This window comes from Bubalus kerabau, chromosome 1, assembly GCF_029407905.1.
Source record: "Bubalus kerabau isolate K-KA32 ecotype Philippines breed swamp buffalo chromosome 1, PCC_UOA_SB_1v2, whole genome shotgun sequence".
Lineage (NCBI taxonomy): Eukaryota > Metazoa > Chordata > Mammalia > Artiodactyla > Bovidae > Bubalus > Bubalus kerabau.
In genome coordinates this window covers 125,001,571-125,023,059 of record NC_073624.1, presented here as the reverse complement: position 1 = coordinate 125,023,059, position 21,489 = coordinate 125,001,571, and positions in this window count along the sequence as shown.

Below are 21,489 nucleotides of genomic sequence, written 5' to 3'. Positions count from 1 at the left end.
TCGCTTCAGTTGTGTCCAACTCTGTGCAACCCCATAGACGGCCTCCTACCAGACTTCTCTGTCCCTGGAATTCTCCAGACAAGAAAACTGAAGTGGGTTGCCATTTCCTTCTCCAGTGCATGAAAGTGAAAAGTGAAAGTGAAGTTGCTCGATCATGTCCGACTCTTAGCGACCCCATGGACTGCAGCCTACCAGGCTCCTCCGGCCATAGGATTTTGCAGGCAAGAGTACAGGAGTGGTTTGCCATTGCCTTCTCCAGTTACCTTGCTAGAAGATATGGTTTTTCCAGTAGTCGTGTAGGGATGTGAGAGTTCAACCATAAAGAAGGCTGAGCATTGAATAATTGATGCTTTTGAACTCTAGTGCTGGAGAAGACTATGGGAGTCCCTTGGACAGCAAGGAGATCAAACCAGTCAATCCTAAAGGAAATCAGTCCTGAATATTCATTGGAAGGACTCATGCTGAAGCTCCAATAGTTTGGCCACTTGATGTGAAGAGCTGACTCATTGGAAAAGAACGTGCTGCTGGGAAAGATTAAGGGTAGGAGGAGAAGGGCATGACAGAGAATGAGATGGTTGGATGGCATCACTGACTCAACAGATATGAGTTTGAGCAAACTCTGGGAGATAGTGAAGGACCGGAAAGCCAGGTGTGCTGCAGTCCATGGGGTTGCAAAGGGTCAGACACGACTGAGCGACTGAACAATAACATTGTACTATAATGATGTAGTGGGATAAATACTGCTTCAATGGCAATCATATTATTACACAACATATAAATATATCAAAGTTCCATGCTGCATAACTTACATTGTGACATGTCACATTTATCAAACAATAATTGAAAATAAAAATAAAATGCTTAAATCAAAGGTATCCAAGGAAAGTGGGTGCAGGTATAAGGGAACTCTCTGCACCATCTGTGTAATGTTTCAGTAAATCTAAATTATTTCAAAATAAAAAATTGTTTATATACCCATATCTTCCCTAACTCTGTCCAAAACCCATGTATGAAAGCAAGTGATACCTTCACTTCCCTGTATGTGGCTAATTCCAGGTACTCAAGAAATAAAACTTAACCCTCTATATCACACACACACAAAAAAGAATTAATGCCAGTCTTTCTCAAACTCTTTCAAGACATGCTGCTGCTGCTGCTAAGTCGCTTCAGTCGTGTCCGACTCTGTGCGACCCCATAGACGGCAGCCCACCAGGCCTCCCCGTTCCTGGGATTCTCCAGGCAAGAACACTGGAGTGGGTTGCCATTTCCTTCTTCAATGCAGGAAAGTGAAAAGTGAAAGTGAAGTCCCTCAGTTGTGTCCGACTCTTTGCGACCCCATGGACTGCAGCCTTCCAGGCTCCTCCATCCATGGGATTTTCCAGTCAAGAGTACTGGAGTGGGGTGCCCTTGCCTTCTCAACATTTCCCAGTTCATTTTACAAGGCCAGCATTTCCCTCACACCAAGCCAGATAAGAATACTACAAGAAAACAAAACTATAGAACAATGTTCCTGATGAATACAGATGAAAAAATTCTGAACAAAACATTAACAAACTGAATTCAACAATATATTTTCACTGTGATCAAGTGGGATTTATCCCTGGGTGCAAATCAACAAACATGATACATCACATTAATAGATTGAAAGGTAAAAACCATTTATCCATCTCAATATCTGATACAGAAAAAGGTTTTGATAAAACTCAACGTTCAAACAAACTCGGCCTCAACAAAGTGGGTATAGGGGGAATATACCTCAACATAATGAAGTCTGTATATGAAAAACCCACAGGGTGCATTCTATTTATGGGGAAAAGCTGAATGATTTTTCTTTAAGATCAGGAACAGGACGAGGATACTGACTCTTGCCACTTTTATTTAATATAGTATTGGAGGTCCTAGCCACAGCAATGAAACACAAAAAAATAAATAAAAGGAATCCAAGTTGGAAAAAAAGAAGTGCAGCTGCCACTGCTTGCAGACGATATGCTAGAAAATCATAAAGATGCAACCAGAAACTATTAATGAATTCAGTCAAGTTGCAAGATGCTTAATTAATACTCATAAATCTGTAGTGTTTCTATATGCAAGTAACAAGCTATCAGAAACAAAAATCAAGAAAATAAAGGAGGCTTTGTTGGGGAGCCTGGTAGGCTTCCGTCTATGGGGTCGCACAGAGTCAGACACGACTGAAGTGACTTAGCAGCAGCAGCAGCAGTTGAACAGAATACAGAGTGGATCGATTGGAAGATTCCATATTGTCAAGAGTGAATCATCCCCAAATAGATAAGTGGATTCAATGAGATTCTAATCAAATTCTCTACAGTACTCCCATCCTAGCCTCACTGCCCCATTCTGTTATAATTAAACTAAAGTATGTATAAAAAATTCAGATGGCCAAAACAAGGTAGATAAACTTGTTACATCAGATATTAAGATGTATCATAAAGCTATAGTAACTAATAAAGTGTGATATTGGCTCAAAGATAGACAAATAGTCCACTGTGATGGAAAAGAGAACCCAGAAACTTCCCAGTATATATATGGACACTTGATTTATGACTTTTGGCACCAAAAGAGGGATGAAAAGAACAGTGTCTTTGTAAATGGGGCCAGGATAATTGAATATCCATTTGGGAAAATGACATCTTCCATAAAACATAAATAAAAATTAATTCCACTTTGATAGAAGCTCTAAATGTGAAAGACAAAAAGCAAAGCTTTTAGAAAATGATCTGTGAAGATAACCTCATGAATTCATGATAGGGGAAACTTACAGAAGACTCAAAATCACTAGCCATAAAGGAAAATATTGACAAATTGGATTCCGTTACATTTAAGAACTTCTGTTCATTGGAAGGCACTGTAAAAGAATGAAAATGCAAGCCACAGAATTTGAAAAGATGTTTCAACATTTGCAAAAACCAATGAAGGGTGCATATCTAAAAGACATGAAATATATATATATATATATATCAGTGAGAAAAAGACATATAACCCAATAGAAAACATGGGCAAGTGACTTGAAAGGACCAGTTCCAAAGAGGATATCTGAATGACTGATAAACATGTCTGCAGCCCCATTGATAATCAAGGAAATGCAATTGAAATATATGATAATAGATTTTCAACCACCCTCCCTTCAGAATGCCTAAAATTAAAAAGAGATAACAGCTGATATTGATGAGGATACAGCACATTAGTCACCCCTACCACCTCTGCTGCTGCTGTTAAGTCGCTTCAGTCGTGTCCAACTCTGTGCGACCCCAGAGACGGCAGCCCACCAGGCTCCCTCGTTCCTGGGATTCTCCAGGCAAGAACACTGGAGTGGGTTGCCATTTCCTTCTCCAATGCATGAAAGTGAAAAGTGAAAGTGAAGTCGCTCAGTCGTGTCCAACTCTTCGCGACCCCATGGACTGCAGCCCACCAGGCTCCTCCATCCATGGGATTTTCCAGGCAAGAGTACTGGAGTGGGGTGCCATTGCCTTTTCTGCTACCACCTCTAGTGACAACTTTTGAAAATAAATAATTAGATATACAAGTGGAGTATCGGCTTAGCCTTTGACCTGGCAATTCCACTCCTAGTTATATACACAATATAAATGCATGCACAGGTACCACAGAGACTACATTAAAATGTTCATGGTTGTAGCAGTAGTAGTGAAGCTGTTCAGTTGTGTCCTACTCTTTGTGACCCCTTGGACTGTAGCCTACCAGGCTCCTCCATCCATGGGATTTTCTAGGCAAGAATACTGGATTGGGTTGCCATTTCCTTGTCCAGGAGATCTTCCCAACCCAGGGATTGAACCTGGGTCTCCCACATTGTAGGCAGATGCTTTACCATCTGAGCCACCAGGGAAGTATATTTATAATGTAAGTATGAGTATAAATAATACTTATATTTGACATTAATAGAGTAGGTGAGGGGCAGGATAGGTGAACAGATAATAGAATCGATGAATATTCCTACCACAAAATGAATTCATAATACTGCAGTGAAATAGAACAAACCATGGCTATATGAGACTTGAAGAGATCTCACAAACAATGCTGAGTGTAGGAAATCAGGTGCAAGAGAGATTCTATATATATATGATTCTATTTCTACAATGTAACAAATAGGAAATATAAAAAGAGTGTTAAAAGTGATATAATGGTTTGAGCTGGAGGGAAGATACAATGATTAGGCAAGTGCACGAAGAGTGAGTCTGGGTGCTGCAGTATTCTTCTTCTTGACCTGGGTCAGGTTACATTGCTGCTTGCTTTGTAGTGATTTATTGATCTGTACAATTTTTGTTGTACGATTTTCAGTTTTTTTTTTTTTTTTTAAGGCATTAGATGTAGGACAAAAACAGAAATTTGCTATCTCCCTATCGATGGCAAGGTTCCAATCACAATCACACAGCTTTAGGAGACCTGAATAGAGGCAAAGAGAAGCTCCCTTGGGGAGCAAGCTGACCTTGAATACTTACGTTTATTTTTGTATGATTACAAAATAACACAAGCTCATTACAGAAAATTAGGAATGTAGAGAAAAATTTGAAAAAGTAGAAATTTCAGTATCTCATCAACCAGAAGCCATCACTGCTCACATTTTGATTATTTCCTTTTATATTTTTTCTTTGTATTTTTCTGTATTTGTCATCCTGTAATAGCTTGAAAAATCATCCTTCTTATATCAAACTGTCTCTTGGGAATTTACATGTTTAAACAGTCTTTTTAAGTATTCTTTTTGAAACTCACAATGTTTCATGCAGTGGTTGCACTATATTGGAAATTTAGGTTGTTCATAATTTTTCCATATAATAAACGAGTTTTTGGTCAAAATCTTGTACAGAAATATTGATTTTTATGTTGGATTGTTTTCCCAGGTTTAGATTACCTAGGAGGGAAATGATTAGAATAAATAGTAGAAGCATTTTTAACACTCTTGATAAATATCTTCACATTGCTTTTCTGATAGTTCATAACAACGATTTATAAGGCTACTTACACCCACTACTGTTGCTATGCTCTCCTGTGTGGAAACCACAGTGTTGAACAGACAGGGTTTTTTATGGAGGAGAAGTCAGATGTGACTCTCATGGGGAAAGGTGAGAGCATCTCGCAGGTTGTGTGTCTCCCTGTGCAATCAAACTCGGGCAACTGTTGGGTAGCCTCTCTCTGGGGCATAGCCCCTTATCTCTGTGGACTTGTGAGTCTTTCTCTGCAAGATCCTTAATAATCACATTTGAGAAACCATCAAGTTTGAGCACCCACAAGACTCTGCCACTCTGGTCTCTCCCATTGCACACACATCTGCACTCATGCACGTTCACAAACACATACATACCATATGCAACACAGACATAAACTCACACAGAGATGGAAAAATCTATTAGCTACAACTATGTTTACCTATATTCGTAAACAATCCTGTCCATTCCTGTGGTACTCCATCTATTTCGGCAGTTTTATGAGAGTGACCTTAGTAGATTTCTGTTTTGGCATTCACAGCACGTGCTTTTGCTATATGTGCTTGCACATAGCACCTTGGGAGGGTCATGGCCCAATAAAACATTCATTCATCATTGTAGCTGACTAAGTTCTTATTCTCTTACCTCTCTCTAGACTTCCCTTTTTATCAGAGCCAAAACATACATCAAATCAATTCTGATACCTGTGAAAGTCCCAGACTCATTATTTGGACTATGAGCTGTGAAATTCCATGAAAGCAAAATAAAACATACAATAATGCAGGAGACCTAGGTTCAATCCCTGGGTCAGGAAGATCCCCTGGAGAAGGAAATGGCAACCCTTTGCAGTATTCTTGTCAGGGAAATTCTATGGACAGAGGAGCCTGGTGGGCTACAGTCCACGGGGTCACAAAGAGTCAAACATGACTGAGCATGCATGAACCTTGGATTATACCACAAGAACCAATTTCACCATTTACCGCTGACAGGAGCCTGCAGACCATCCCCTCTTTACCTCCTTTTCATTTGCCAGTATTCTGCCTTTAAGTAACCCCTTTACTCCCTCATAGCTCAGTTGGTAAAGAATCCGCCTGCAATGCAGGAGACCCTGTTTCGATTCCCCTGGAAAAGGGATAGGCTACCCACTCCAGTATTCTTGGGCTTCCCTTGTGACTCAGCTGGTAAAGAATCACCTGCAATGTGGGAGACCTGGGTTCGATCCCTGGGTTGGGAAGATCCCCTGGAGAAGGGAAAGGCTACCCATTCTAGTATTCAGGCCTGGAGAATCCATGGGGTTGCAAAGAGTCAGACACCACCCAGTGACTCTCACTCACTTCACTTACTCCATCACCTTGAAAGGGCTCCAGAAAATTCCTTCTCTCTGGGCAGCTTTCACATCTGCTGAATTTCAGTTCAGCAGCCCACAGATGGCCCCCTATGGTGTGCTGAGCACTGAGATAGGTGGTGAGTGTATAAAGGGATATACATGATCCCATCCCTTAGGGGCTCAGATTCCAGAGGGAAGAGAGGTGGGGCTGTGGCCCAAAGGCATGGCAGGCATCTCTGGGGTCAACATTAGTGCCAATCAAGGGAGGAAGGGCAATGAGAGCACTGGGGTACAAAGTGTGGGCAGCAGCTTCCACTTACCTGCCCCTCCCACTTTTTCTCTAGTTAATCATGTGTTCCACTATTGGTAAGACCCCTGAAACAGAGACCCCTAGGAGCACAGGAAGAAATATGTGCCATCTAGGATTTAGTTAAGACAAACTGTTTCCTCTCTGCAACTACCTACATGACCTCATAAAACATTTAAAAATAGCTGTTGTTTCTTTATGGACAACTTCCTACACTTTTCTTAAAATAAGGAGAAATTCCTACTTAGCTGACCTTATAATACATTTAAAAGTTATTTCTTGTGTCCTTATGGACAATCTCCTACATTTTCTTTTCAGAAGGAGAAAGTCACAAGTGAAAGAGGACTGCACAGGTGTTCTGTCTCATATCTCACTCTTGTTGCTGCTCTTCAGTCCTTATGATACACAAAGACAGCCTCTGGGTGCTCCCATGGGAAGATGGTGTGAAAGTGACATTTCCAGTGATACTCTGGACTCACGGGGATCACTCTTCGAAGGAGACAAATTGAAGCATTATGTCTGGTGCACACTGTGTGTCAGAGGAGATGTGTTTTGCAGAGTTGACAGCTCTTTATTCTGGGGCACTCCACAAAATAGGGGGAGATGGGTATTTCACTTCTAGGAATGAGAAAGAGACTGACCAGCAGAAGCCAGATCCTCAAAATATCTTGACAGATGGAATCACTTTCATGTTTGCTCTCTGAATACTTTAAAGAGGTGAATTAGTTAATTAGTCCATCTATTTTGTAGAACTTGCCTGGGGCCAGGAACTGAGTGAGCTCTGGAGACACTGCAAGGTCCTTCATGGAGTCCATATCCTAGTGGGGTAGACAGTTGACCAATAAGGGGAAGATGTTGGATGGTAATTGGGGTGGGGTCCACCCTAGTGTGTTATGACATAAGGTCTTTCTAGAGGCATTCACCTATGGAAAAGATATGGGGAAACTGGGTGACCTCTCTAGTTCTGTATTGCTAGCTATGTAAGTTTGCTGGGACTGCCTTGACACAGCAGATGAAGTGGCTTCAGCAAAGGTGTTTATTGTCTCATGGTTCTGGAGGGTGGAAGTCCAAGATCGAGGTGTCTTCAGGGCCAGCTCCTCCTGAGGGTTCTTGGCTTGGCTTGGAGATGGTCAACCCCCATACCCCCACACTGTCCTCCCTCTGTGCATGTCTGTGTCCTCATCTGCTCTCATAAGGACACTAGTCAGATTGGGTCAGGGCCAATTCTTTCTTAACTTAATCACTCTGTAAAGGCTACATCTCCAAACACAAGCACATTCTGAGGTCCTTGGGGTTAAGGCTTTGACCTAAGAATTTAAGGGGATACAGCTGAGTCCACACACTAGTTACAATAATAAAACGAGCCCATGTTTGAGACTCTATCATGGGTTAGATGCTTGACCTCTCCCAGTTCTTAACCCCCACCTCCACCCTCACCCCCACCCACAGTCTCCAAGCTACAATCTTGAGGAAACTGAAGGTCAGGGAAGGTAAGGGACTCACCCAAAGCCAAAAAGACAGAAAATTCTAGAAGCAGAGTTTAAACTTAACTTTATCAGCATCAAGATTCCTCACCACAGCTAAACCTCTGGGAAGCCACTGACAGAAACCTGGTCTCGAGCAATAACTTTGTAGCCATGAATCAGGGATGACACTGGGTAGACTGTAAGGTGGATGAGGTTTTCCCTCTACTGGCCTCTACCCTCTGTTCCCAGGAAAGCAAGGAGGGCTGTGTGATAGTGTCTGCAGCTGTGCTCAGCCATGCTCTGCAGTGTCCAGCTGTTTGATTCTAGGCAAGTTCTTAAACAACTGCAAGCTACTTAATTTTCCCAATTGTAAAAGACTTCAAAGGGGGTTGTGGTGATTACAAGAGATAAGATTCATTAAGTATATAAAGTGTGAGGTTCATGCTCTGTGAACTGCTAGGAAATTCAGTTTCCTCACCAGTGGAATGGGAATATTAGCAGTCATTCTTCAGGACTTTTGAGCGTGGGACTGAGTGGGTGGTGTATGCACCAGGTTCACAGAAATGGCAGCTGCGAGGTTGCCGGTCTTTCCCTCCCCGTTCCCTTATGCTGCCTCTTCTTCATCCCACCATTTCTGCTCTGTGGACCCTGCCTGTCTAGCCTGAGCCTGTCCTAGTTCTGTGGTGACAGTTCCTTGTTCTCATGGACTACTCTGCTCCCACCCAAACAGGTTCTGAACACATTTCCAGAAGCTCCTTACTCTAATGGGCAGGCGGGTCTCTGACCAAGATGATACATCACGTCTGACTGACTCAGAGCAAAATGTCAACAGTTTCATGTAACAGGAGCAATCATCCAAGCCAGGCCTAACAGCTAAAGCAATGGACGCCTGATTAACTGATTTAATGAAGACTTCACCAACTCATAAATTGTTCAGGCGTGACTTTACCACAAAAGATCTCTTGGCTAATTGCTTAAGCAATTTTAAAAATTGTTTTAATGAACCACACTGCAATCGGATTCTGTACTATTTATTTTTCTATCAATAACAAAAAAGGTGCATAAATGTATGAAAAAAAAATCAAGTGAATCGACTTAGGTTCTGATCTGGAATAAAATGTATGACAGAAAAATAGACCTGCAAGGCAGCAATCTTGTCCTGGCCCAGGGTTGCAAAGTCACATCAAAAGCTGTATTTCTTTCCCTCTTGTATCATCTCACACATTCTGCTTGAAGACTGTGTCAGGGAGATGTAGTAACTCAGAAGTTGGTAAACCTGTGTGAGCCCATCACACTCATGCACAAAATTTACCAGCCATGTGATACTGGGGGGTGGTTTACAGCCTGACAACAAACTCCCTCCAGCTGCTAGATAATGCCGGGTCTCCTGGATGTTGATAAGCTGTTATCCCTCCCACCCAGCTCCATCTTCCTCCCTCTTATACCTTATATATATCTTTCCAGATATATATCTCTGGAAAGGATCCAGAGGGGTTTTGGGAGGTTTATAGGCTCATGTGTCTGCAGAGGTGAGCAAAGTGAGAACCAAGTGGATGGCAGTTCTGATGTGACCTCCCCTAATACTACCCTGGATCTGACAGAACAAGAAGTGGAAGGAGGGTGACAGAGAGGCAGAGATGCGCAAAGGAAGTGCTTGTAAGGGAGAGAAAATGAATGAAAGACAAAGGGGAAAGATACCTAGACAGAGTGAAGAGAGAAAGACAGTAAAAAGATGGAAAATGATTACTCTAAAGAGAAAGAGCTAGAAATTTAGGAAGAATTAGGAGTCAAGGAAATGGAGAAGGAAATGGCAACCCACTCCAGTGTTCTTGCCTGGAGAATCCCAGGGATGGGGGAGCCTGGTGGGCTGCTGTCTATGGGGTCACACAGGGTCTGACACGACTGAAGTGACTTAGCAGCAGCAGCAGGAGTCAAGAGATAGAAAGACAAGGAGGAAATGGGAAATAAAATATAACAGAGAGAAAAGGAAGATAGAGTTAGTGAGTGAGGAGATGAAAGAAAAAAAAGTGTGCATGTGGGGGGCAGGAATGAAGTTTTCTGGAAATGTTATTGGTCAAGGTAGTAATGTGAGAGCCATTCACTCTCTCTGAAGTTAGAGATAATTTCTGGACTTCACTCCTGAAGTCTTACATCCCCTTTTATGTTCACAAGGTTGTTTAGATAATGACTTCATTGATCTAATCCTGACTCGATTCGACTTGCTATTTTTACTACACAAGTGCAGTGACTGGGCGCTGGAGCTTTGTGGACGTTTACTGAAGTGTGACACCCAGCCCTTGCCACAGCTTCTTCAGTCTTAACTGCCGGCTCACCCTTCTGTGTCTCCAACTTGTTCAGGTTGCTATTTAAAACATTTGCTCTTTTGGAAGACCCATGGCCCATGACCATGGAGCAGAAACCCTGAGCAAGCTTGATGAGGAGAGGTTTATGGAAAGGCATCTCAGCTTGTACCCAGGAGACCATGGAAAGTTGAGTTTCCCAGATGACATAAAGGTCCCTACCTCCTGTCAGTCCTGCATTTGTCCTTAAATTCTGGGAAATGTTGCTTACTTGTTTCCTTGTGAGATCTGAATTACAGACAACTTTTTCTGAAAGGGCGATACTCTTTTTTAAAATTGAGGTATAGTTAATTTACAGTGTTGTTTCAGTTTCAAGTATATACCACAGTGATTCAGTTATACATACATATATATTTTTTAGATTATTTTCCCTTATGGGTTATTATAAAACATTGAGTAGAGTTCCCTGTGCTATACAGTAGGTCACTGTTGGTTATTTATTTTATATATAATAGTGTGTACATGTTGATCTCAGTTCCTAATTTATCCCTCTTCTCATTTGCCCTTTGGTAACCATAAATTCTTTGAGTCTATTTCTGTTTTGTAAATAAGTTCATTAGTATCTTTTTTAAAAATGCCACCTTAAGTGATATCATATGATATTTGCTTTTCTTTGTCTAACTTACTTCACTTAAGATGATAATCTCTAAGTCATCCATGTTGCTACAAAATGGCATTATTTCACTCTTTTCTACGGTTCTGTAGTATCCATTGTGTGTATATACCGTGTCTTCTTTACCCATTCATCTGCCAGTGGACACTTAGATTTTTTTCTGTGCCTTGACTATTATAGATAGTGCTACTATGGACAATAGTGTGCATGTATCTTTTTGAATTAGAGTTTTCTTTGGATGTTTGCCCAAGTGTGGGATTGCTGGATCATATGGTAAGTCTATTTTTAGTTTTTTAAGGAACTTCCATACTGTTCTCCACAGTAGCTTCACCAATTTACATTCCCACCAAGAACATAGGAGGTTTCCCTTTTCTCCATGCTCTCTCCAGCATTTTCTATTTGTAGACTTTTTGATGATGGCCATTCTGATCAGTGTGAGGTGGTGCATGGGTGCTCAGTCGCTTAGTCATCTCTGACTCTTTGCAACCCTATGGACAGCAGCCCTCTAGCCTCCTCTGTTCATGGAACTTTCCAGGCAAGAATACTGCAATGGGTTGCCATTTCCTACTCCAGGGGATCTTCCTGACCCAGGGATTGAAACCTCATCTTTTGCATCTCCTGCACTGGCAGGTGAATTCTTTCCCACTGCACCACCTGGGAAGCCCCCAGTGTGAGGTGGTACCACACTGTAGCTTAGATTTAAGGCGATACTCTTCATCTTTACACTGCTTATATATAACAGTTGCACAGGTGTTAATTGTTCCTCATACCTAAGTCAATAACCAGCTCCACTCAATTTTCATGAGGGTACTGTTACCATCCTTTCCGATATGGTTAGTGGTTTCTGTGTCTTGCCTACTTCAGAGTCACAAAGAAATTCTCCTATGTATGTTCATGAAGATTTACTGTTTTATCCTTTCACAGTTAAATCTATAGTCCACTCAGAATTTAATTTTGTATGTGGTGTAAGGTGGTAAGAAGGGTCAAGTTTCATCTTATACCTATCTGGATATCTAACTGATGCATCATCATTTACTAAAACTCTGTTTTTCCCTTGCTGTTTCCAAGTGCTACTCCTGCACACACATATTTATGAATCTGTTTTCAGTTCATATTCTGTCCCATTGGTTTATTTGTTCTTACTCTAATATCACTCTCTAGCTCTATAATAAGTAAAAATGATAAAGTAAGTCCTTTATGTTGTGCTTCTTTAGAATGTCACAGCTTTTGCATTTCCCCATAAATTTTAGAATCAGCTTGTTGATTTCTACACAAAAACACACTCACACATCAGTGGGAATTTTTATTGAGATTTTATTGAATATATCAATCAATTTGAGTATATCTCTACAAGTTTTCTCCATTCTCTGATTTTTTCTATTGTTTGGTCTATTTTATTCATGATCATTGTACTTTCCTCCATTTATTTAAATCTTCTTTAGTTTCCATTAATATTATTTCCTTGCCTTGAATATCTTATTAGATTCGGTTCCATGTGATTTAATATGCTATTGTATATACTATTGATTTTAGAGTTTATTTTATATTTACTGCTTCTGTATAAGAATACAATTTTTAAAATTTTCTGTATTGACCTTGTATCTGGCAATTTATTGCAATATTGTATTTTGTAAATTAAAAAATTTCTGCATACACAATTATGCTACTTGAGAAAAAACAGTTGTAATGTTTGCCTTCCAATTTTCATACCCGATATTTATTTTCATTGCTTTATTGCATCGATTTGAATCACTAATACAATGTTAAATATTGGTGGTGATAGTAGACATCCTTATCCTGAACCAAGAGAGAAAGCTTTACATATCTCACTGTTAAGTATAATGTTTGCTGAAGAGTTTTAAAAAATAAATGGATAAACAATGCTATCAAGTGCTTTTTCTGCATATATTGAGATAATTGTAAGCTTTTTCTTTTTTATTCTATGTAATGAGTAACATTGATTGGTTTTCAAATGTAAAGCTTGTCTTGCATTTTTAGAATTAACCCAACTTGGTAAGGTTGTGTTATCTTTTTTATATGTACTGCTGGATTAGATTTGCTGGTATTTTATTTAGGAATTTTGGACAATTCATGAGTGAGATTGGTCTATAAGTTTATTCATATATAAAACAATATATATGTACCATTTTGTGGGTTTGGGGATCAAAGTTACACTGGCCTGATAAAACAAGTTAAGACAAGTTCCTTCTTTTTCTATTATTTTTTGCAAGTTTTATTTCTCTGTAGACAGGCATTACTTTTACTTAGATAGTAGGTATAATCTGGCAGAGTGATGTCATCCAGGACTGAAATTTCCTTTGTGGAAAGAATATCTTAAAGTGTTTTAAAAATATTTTTTCAGTATAATGTACAAAATGTAAGAATATATACATATATATTTAAGTATTTTAATATGTATATTTTTAAAGTATATATAGTTCAATAAGTTTTCATGGTGGCTATAATATTTTTATATTTATAATTTATATTTAATTTATATAATATATATTATGTATAATTATATATTATATATGTATTATATCTATATTAATTAAATATATAAAGCTTAATTAAATATATAATGCTTAATTGAATATATAAATAAATTAATTAAATATATATAAATAAATTATTTAAACATATATAAATAAATTAAATATATAAATATAATTAATTATATATGCTTAATTAAATATATAATTATATAATTATTTATATATAATATGTAATTATAATCAATATTAATTTATTTATTATAATCTATAAATTTAATAAATTATATTATAATTATATTATATTTTATATATTATAATATATACATATATTATAACATATTATATAATTATATTATAGTATTATAATTATAATGCAATTATATTATATATTATAATTTATACAATATAATATATTATACATATAATATGCAATACAATATAAATATATTATATATAATTCTATATAATTTTTAATAATAATTAATTATAATTATAATTTATTTAATATAATTTATTTAATAATTACTGGGGTTGCAAAGAGTTGGACATGACTAAGCAACTAACACACACACATGATATATAATGTATATTATATCTGTATAATTTATATATTAATTTATAATAATATTTCCAAAGTGGCTATAATATTTTACATTGTAATCAGCATCCTTATCAATACTTGATATTGTAGGTTTGGAAAAAACAACTACTTGAGTTTGGGGTTTTATTTTTTTTATCAGCTAATAACTTTTATTTATTAAAAAATTTTTTTTGTTATAGTCAATTTACAATGTTATGTTCATTACAGGTATACAGCAAAGTGATTCAGTTATATATATATTTTTGTTCAGTTGCTGAGCTGTGTCTGACTCTGTGACCCCATGGACTGCAGCATGCCAGGCCTACCTGTCCATCACCATCTCCCAGAGTTTATTCAAACTCATGTCCACTGAGTTGGCGATGCCATCCAACCATCTCGTCTCATCCTCTGTTGTCCCTTTCTCCTCCCGCCTTCAATCTTTCCCTGCATCAGGGTCTTTTCTAATGAGTCGGCTCTTTGCATTAGGTGGCCAAAGTATTGGAGCTTCAGCATCATTCCTTCCAGTGAATTTTCGGGATTTATTTCCTTTAGAATTGACTGGTTGGATCTCCTTGCAGTCCAAGGGACTCTCAAGAGTGTTCCCCAATACCACAGTTCAAAAGCATCAATTCTTCAGTGCTCAGCCTTCTTTATGGTTCAACTCTCACATCCATACATGACTACTGGAAAAAACATAGCTTTGACTAGATGGACCTTGTTAGTTACTTGTTTTCAATATAGCAGTGTATAGGTATCAGTCCCAAACGTCCAATTTATCCTTCCCCCCATTGGGGGTTTTAATATGCACATTTCTAGGGAAAAATAATACTAGGTATATTTTCATGTGCTTATTTGTAATACTTATAACTTCTTTAGTGAAGTATCTATTTAGATTTACTCAGTTTTTGTAGAGTTGCCTCATTATAATTTAATTGGAAGATTCATTTATATATTTTGGATACACATCTTTTATGTTTTTATGTGTTATAGAAATATTTTCTAAGTCTATAGCTTGTTTTTTCATGTTAAAGAGCAGAAATTTAAAATTTTGATGAAATCCAGTTTGCCATTTCTTCTTTTATAGTTCATACTTTTAGAGTCTTGTCTAAAAATACTTTGCCTAACCCAAGTGACAAAGGTTTCCCCAAGTTTTCTTCTTTTAATTTTATAGTTTAGCTCTTCCATTCAGGTCTATGACTTTGAGTTAATTTTTGTATATGTTGTAAGTGCTCAAGATCTTTTAAAAGTTTATGGAAAAGACTATCATTTCTCCATTGAATTATCTTTGTCAAAGTACAACAGTCCACATATGTGTGGGTCTATTTCTAGGCACTCTGTTTCTACATGTCTATTTTTATGCCAGAACACCATTCTTTTGATTACTGTACCTTCATAGTAAAACTTGAAATCAGATGTTGGGGATCCTCTAACTTTGTTGCTCTTTTTCAAAGCATCTTATTTCAAATATATTTTACAATCTCCTTGTTGATGTCTACAGGGGAAGGAAAAAAAAGCCTGCTGGAATTTTGATTGGATTTGCATTCAATATTTAGACCAATTTGGGGAGAACTGACATCCTGATAATATTGAATTTTCCTCTTCATAAATGTGATATGCCTTTATTATATACATTTGTATATATTATATACATTTATTTAGATCTTTAATTTCTATCAGCAGTGTTTCATAATTTTTGGCATCCAAGTTTTGCCCTTCTTGTTAGATTTATCCCTAAATGTTATATGTTTAAAGCTATTATAAAAGGTGTTTTAAATTTCAATTTCTGATGGTTTGTTGCTAGTATGCAGAAAGAAAATTGATTTTTGTATTGACTTTTTATCTTGTGAACTTGCAAAATCCACTTATTAATTTCAGCTTTTTTTTCTAGATTCTTTGAGCTTCCTGCATAAAAGAGAGTGTTGTCTGTGATTAAAGATAGGCTTATTTCTTTCTTTTGTTTCACATTCTTGACTCATTGTGCTGGCGAAGGTCTCCAGTACAAGACTATGACAGTAAACATACTTTCCTTGTTCAGTCTTAGGGGTAAAGTATTCAGTCTTTCATCATTAAATATGTATAAGGTTAGCTATAGTTATCTTATAGATTCCTTTTGTCAGATTGAAGAAGTTCCTGCCCATTCGTAGTTTTCTGAGTGTTTAAATTACAAATAGAAGTTGAATTTTGCCAAATGTTTTTTTCTGCATCTATTGAGCTCATTATGTGGGTTTTTTTTTTCCTTTTAATTCTGTAGATTGGGTGAATTACAATGTATGGTTATTAAACTATACAAGGTATGGTTATTGAATAAACCAAAATTCCTAGGATAAACCCAACTTGGTCTCTTTTAATATATTGTAGGATCAACTTGGTAATTAAAAAATATTTTTTTTATTGAAGGATAATTGCTTTACAGAATGTTGTTGTTTTCTGTCAAACCTCAACATGAATCAGCCATAGGTACACATATAACCCCTCCCTTTTGAACCTGCCTCCCATACCATACATATGGTAATGTAAGTTTCCATGTTACTCTTTCCATACATCTCACCCTCTACTCCCCTCTCCCCATGTCCATAAGTCTGTTCTCTATGTCTGTTTCTCCATTGCTGCCCTGTAAATAAATTCTTCAGTACCATTTTTCTAGATTCTATATATGTGCATTAGATTATGATATTTACCTTTCTCTTTCTGCCCCACTTCACTCTGTATAACAAGCTTTAGGTTCATCCACCTCATCAGAACTGACTCAAAGGCATATTTTTATGGCTGAGTAATATTCCATTGTGTATATGTAAAACAACTTCGTTATCCATTCATCTGTTGATGGACATCTAGATTGCTTCCATGTTCTAGGTATTGTAAATACTGCTGCAATGAACAATGGGATACATGTGTCTTTTTCAACCCTGGTTTCCTCAGGGTCTATGCCTAGGAGTGAGATTGCTGGTGATTGGTGGGATATGGCTGGGATATGGTAATCTTATTTCCAGTTTTTTAAGGAATCTCCATACCATCTTCCATAGTGGCTTTACCAGTTTACATTCCCACCAACAGTGCAAGAGTGTTCCCTTTTTTCCACAACCTTTCCAGCATTTATTGTTTGCAGACATTTTGATGATGGTCATTCTGACTGGTGTGAGGTGGTATCTCATTATGGTTTTGATTTACATTTCTCTAATAATGAGCGATGTTGAGCATCTTTTCATGTACTTGTTAGTCATCTGCTTGTCTTCTTTGGAGAAATGTCTGTTTAGGTCTTTTCCCCACCTTTTGATTGGGTTATTTGTTTTTCTGGTATTGAGTTGTGTGGGCTGCTTGTATATTGTGGAAATTAATCCTTTGTCAGTTGTTTCATTTGCTATTATTTTCTCCCATTCCGAGGGTTGTCTTTTCACCTTGCTTATAGTTACCTTGCTGTCCAAAATATTATAAGTTTCATCAGGTCCCACTTGATTACTTTTGTTTTTATTCCCATTACTCTAGGAGGTGGGTCATAAAGAATCTTGCTTTGATTTATGTCCAAGTGTCTTGCCTATGTTTTCCTCTAAGACTTTTATAGTTTCTGGTCTTACATTTATGTCTTTAATCCATTTTGAGTGTATCTTTGTGTATAGTGTTAGGACGTGTTCTAATTTCATTCTTTTACATGTAGATGTCCAGTTTTCCCAGCACCATTTATTGAAGAGGCTGTCTTTGCCCCATTGTATATTCTTGGCTCCTTTGTCAAAAATAAGGTACCCATAGGTGCATGGGTTTATTTCTGGGCTTTCTATCTCATTCCATTGGTCTATATTTCTATTTTTGTGCCAGTATCATACTGTCTTAATGACTGTAGCTTTGTAGTATAATCTGAAGTCAGGAAGGTTGATTACTCCAGCTCTAATTTTCTTTCTCAAGACTGCTTTAGCTATTCGGGGTCTCATGTGTTTTCATTTGAATTGTGAAATTTTTTGTTCTAGTCCTATGAAAAATGCTACTGGTAATTTGATAGGGGTTGCATTGAATCTGTACTGTGTTGGGTAGTATAGTAATTTTCACAAAATTGATTCTTCCCACCCAGGAACATGGACTATCTCTCCATCTGTTTATGTAATCTTTGATTTCTTTCATCAGTGTCCTATAATTTTCTGGGTACAGTTCTTTTGTCCCCTTCAGTTCAGTTCAGTCACTCAGTCGTGTCCGACTCTCTGTGACCCCATGAATTGCAGCACGCCAGGCCTCCCTGTCCATCACCAACTCCCAGAGTTCACTCAAACTCATGTCCATCGAGTCGGTGATGCCATCCAGCCATCTCATCCTCTGTCGTCCCCTTCTTCTCCTGCCCCCAATCCCTCCCAGCATCAGAGTCTTTTCCAATGAGTCAACTCTTCCCATGAGGTGGCCAAAGTATTGGAGTTTCAGCTTTCACATCAGTCCTTCCAAAGAACACCCAGGACCGATCTCCTTTAGAATGGACTGGTTGGATCTCCTTGCAGTCCAAGGGACTCTCAAGAGTCTTCTGCAACACCACAGTTCAAAAGCATCAATTCTTCGGTGCTCAGCTTTCTTCACAGTCCAACTCTCACCCATGGAAAACCACAGTCTTGACTAGACAGACCTTTGTTGGCAAAGTAATGTCTCTGCTTTTGAATATGCTATCTAGGTTGGTCATAACTTTCCTTCCAAGGAGTAAGCATCTTTTAATTTCCTGGCTGCAGTCACCATCTACAGTGATTTCGGAGCCCCCCAAAATAAAGTCTGACACTGTTTCCACTGTTTCCCCATCTATTTCCCATGAAGTGATGGGACCAGATGCCATGATCTTCATTTTCTGAATGTTGAGCTTTAAGCCAACTTTTTCACTCTCCTCTTTTGCTTTCATCAAGAGGCTCTTTAGTTACTCTTCACTTTCTGCCATAAGGGTGGTGTCATCTGCATATCTGAGGTTATTGATGTTTCTCCTGGCAATCTTGATTCCAGCTTGTGCTTCTTCCAGCCCAGCATTTCTCATGATGTACTCTGCATATAAGTTAAATAAGCAGGGTGACAATATACAGCCTTGACGTACTCCCTTTCCTATTTGGAACCAGTCTGTTGTTCCATGTCCAGTTCTAACTGTTGCTTCCTGACCTGCATATAGGTTTCTCAAGAGGCGCCGGTCAGGTGGTCTGGTAGGTAAGTTTATTCCTAGATATTTATATCTTTTTGTTGCAATGGTGAATGGGATTGACTCCTTAATTTCTCTTTCTGATTTTTAATTGTTAGTATATAGAAATGCAAGTGATTTCTGTGTATTGATAATGTATCCTGCAACTTTGCTAAATTCACTGATTAGCTCTAGTAATATTCTGATAGTATCTTAAGGTTTTTTTGTGTACAGTATCACGTCATCTGCAAACAGTGAGAGGTTTACTTCTTCTTTTCCAATCTGGATTCCTTTTATTTCTCTTTCTTTTCTGATTGCTGTAGTTAGGACTTTCAGAACTGTGTTGAATAATAGTGGTGAAAGTGGACACCCTTGTCTTGTTCCTGATCTTAGGGGGAATGCTTTCAGTTTTTCACCATTGAAAATGTTTGCTGTAGGCTCATCATATATGCCTTTACTATGTTGAGATAGGTTCCTTCTATATCCATTTTTTGGAGAGTTTTAATCAAAAATGGGCGCTGGATGCTGTCAAAGGCTTTTTCTGCATCTATTGAGATGATCATATGGTTTTTATCTTTCTTTTTTTTTAAATTTTATTTTATTTAACTTTACAATATTGTATTGGTTTTGCTATATATCAAAATGAATCTGCCACAGGTATACATGTGTTCCCCATCCTGAACCCTCCCCTCTCCTCCCTCCCCATACCATCCCTCTGGGTCATCCCAGTGCACCAGCCCCAAGCATCCAGTATCATGCATCGAACCTGGACTGGTGACTCATTTCATATATGATATTATACATATTTCAATGCCATTCTCCCAAATCATCCCACCCTCTCCCTCTCCCACAGAGTCCAAAAGACTGTTCTATACATCAGTGTCTCTTTTGCTGTCTCGTATACAGGGTTATTGTTACCATCTTTCTAAATTCCATATATATGCGTTAGTATACTGTATTGGTGTTTTTCTTTCTGGCTTACTTCACTCTGTATAATAGGCTCCAGTATCTTTCAATTTGTTAATATGGTGTATCACATTGATTGATTTGTACATATTGAAGAATCCTTGCATTCCTGGAATAAATCCAACTTGATCATGGTTTATGAGCTTTTTGATGTGTTGCTGAATTCTGTTTGCTAAAATTTTATTGAGGATTTTTGCATCCATGTTCATCAGTGATATTGCCCAATAGTTTTCTTTTTTGTGTGTTGTCCTTGTGTGATTTTGATATCAGGGTGATGGTGGCCTCGTAGAATGAGTTTGGAAGTGTTCCTTCCTCTGCAATTTTTTTGAAAGAGTTTTAGAAGGATAAGCATTTTAACTCTTCTCTAAATGTTTGACACAATTCTCCTGTGAAGCCATCTGGTCCTGGGCTTTTGTTTTTGGGAGATTTTTTATCACAGCTTCAATTTCAGTGCTTATAACTGGGTTGTTCTTAATTTCTATTTCTTGCTGGTTCAGCCTTAGAAGATTTAACTTTTCTAAGAATCTGACCATTTCTTCCAGGTTATCCATTTTATAGTTGTTCATAATAGTCTCCTATAATCCTTTGTATTTCTGCATTGTCGTAACTTCTCTTTCTTCCCTTCTAATTTTGTTGATTTGATTCTTCTTTTTTTCTTGATGAGTCTGGCTAAAGTTTTGTCAATTTTGCTTATCTTCTCAAAGAACCAGCTTTTAGTTTTATTATTCTTTACTATTGTTTCTTTCATTTCTTTTCCATTTATTTCTGCTTGGATCTTTATGATTTCTTTCCTTCTACTAATTTTGGGTTTTTTTGTTCTTCTTCTTCCAGTCCTTTTAGGTGTAAAGTTAGGCTGTGTATTCGATGTTTTCCTTGTTTCTTGAGGTAGGATTGTATTGCTATAAACTTCCCTCTTAGAAGTGCTTTTGCTGAATCTGATAGGTTTTGAGTTATGGTGTTTTCATTGTTGTTTGTTTCTAAAAATTTTTTAATTTCCTTTTTTATTTCTTCAGTAACCTGTTGGTTATTTAGAAATGTATTATTTAATCTCAATGTATTTGTGTTTCTTATAGTTTTTTTTTTTCTTCTTGTAATTGATATCTAGTCTCATAATGTTGTGGTCAGAGAAGATGCTTGATATGATTTCAATTTTATTAAATTTGCTGACATTTGATTTGTGACCCAAGATGTGGCCTATCCTGGAGAATGTTCCATGTGCACTTGAGAAGAAGTTATACTCTTCTGCATTTGGATGGAATGTCCTGAAGGTATCAATGAGATCCATCTCACCTAAT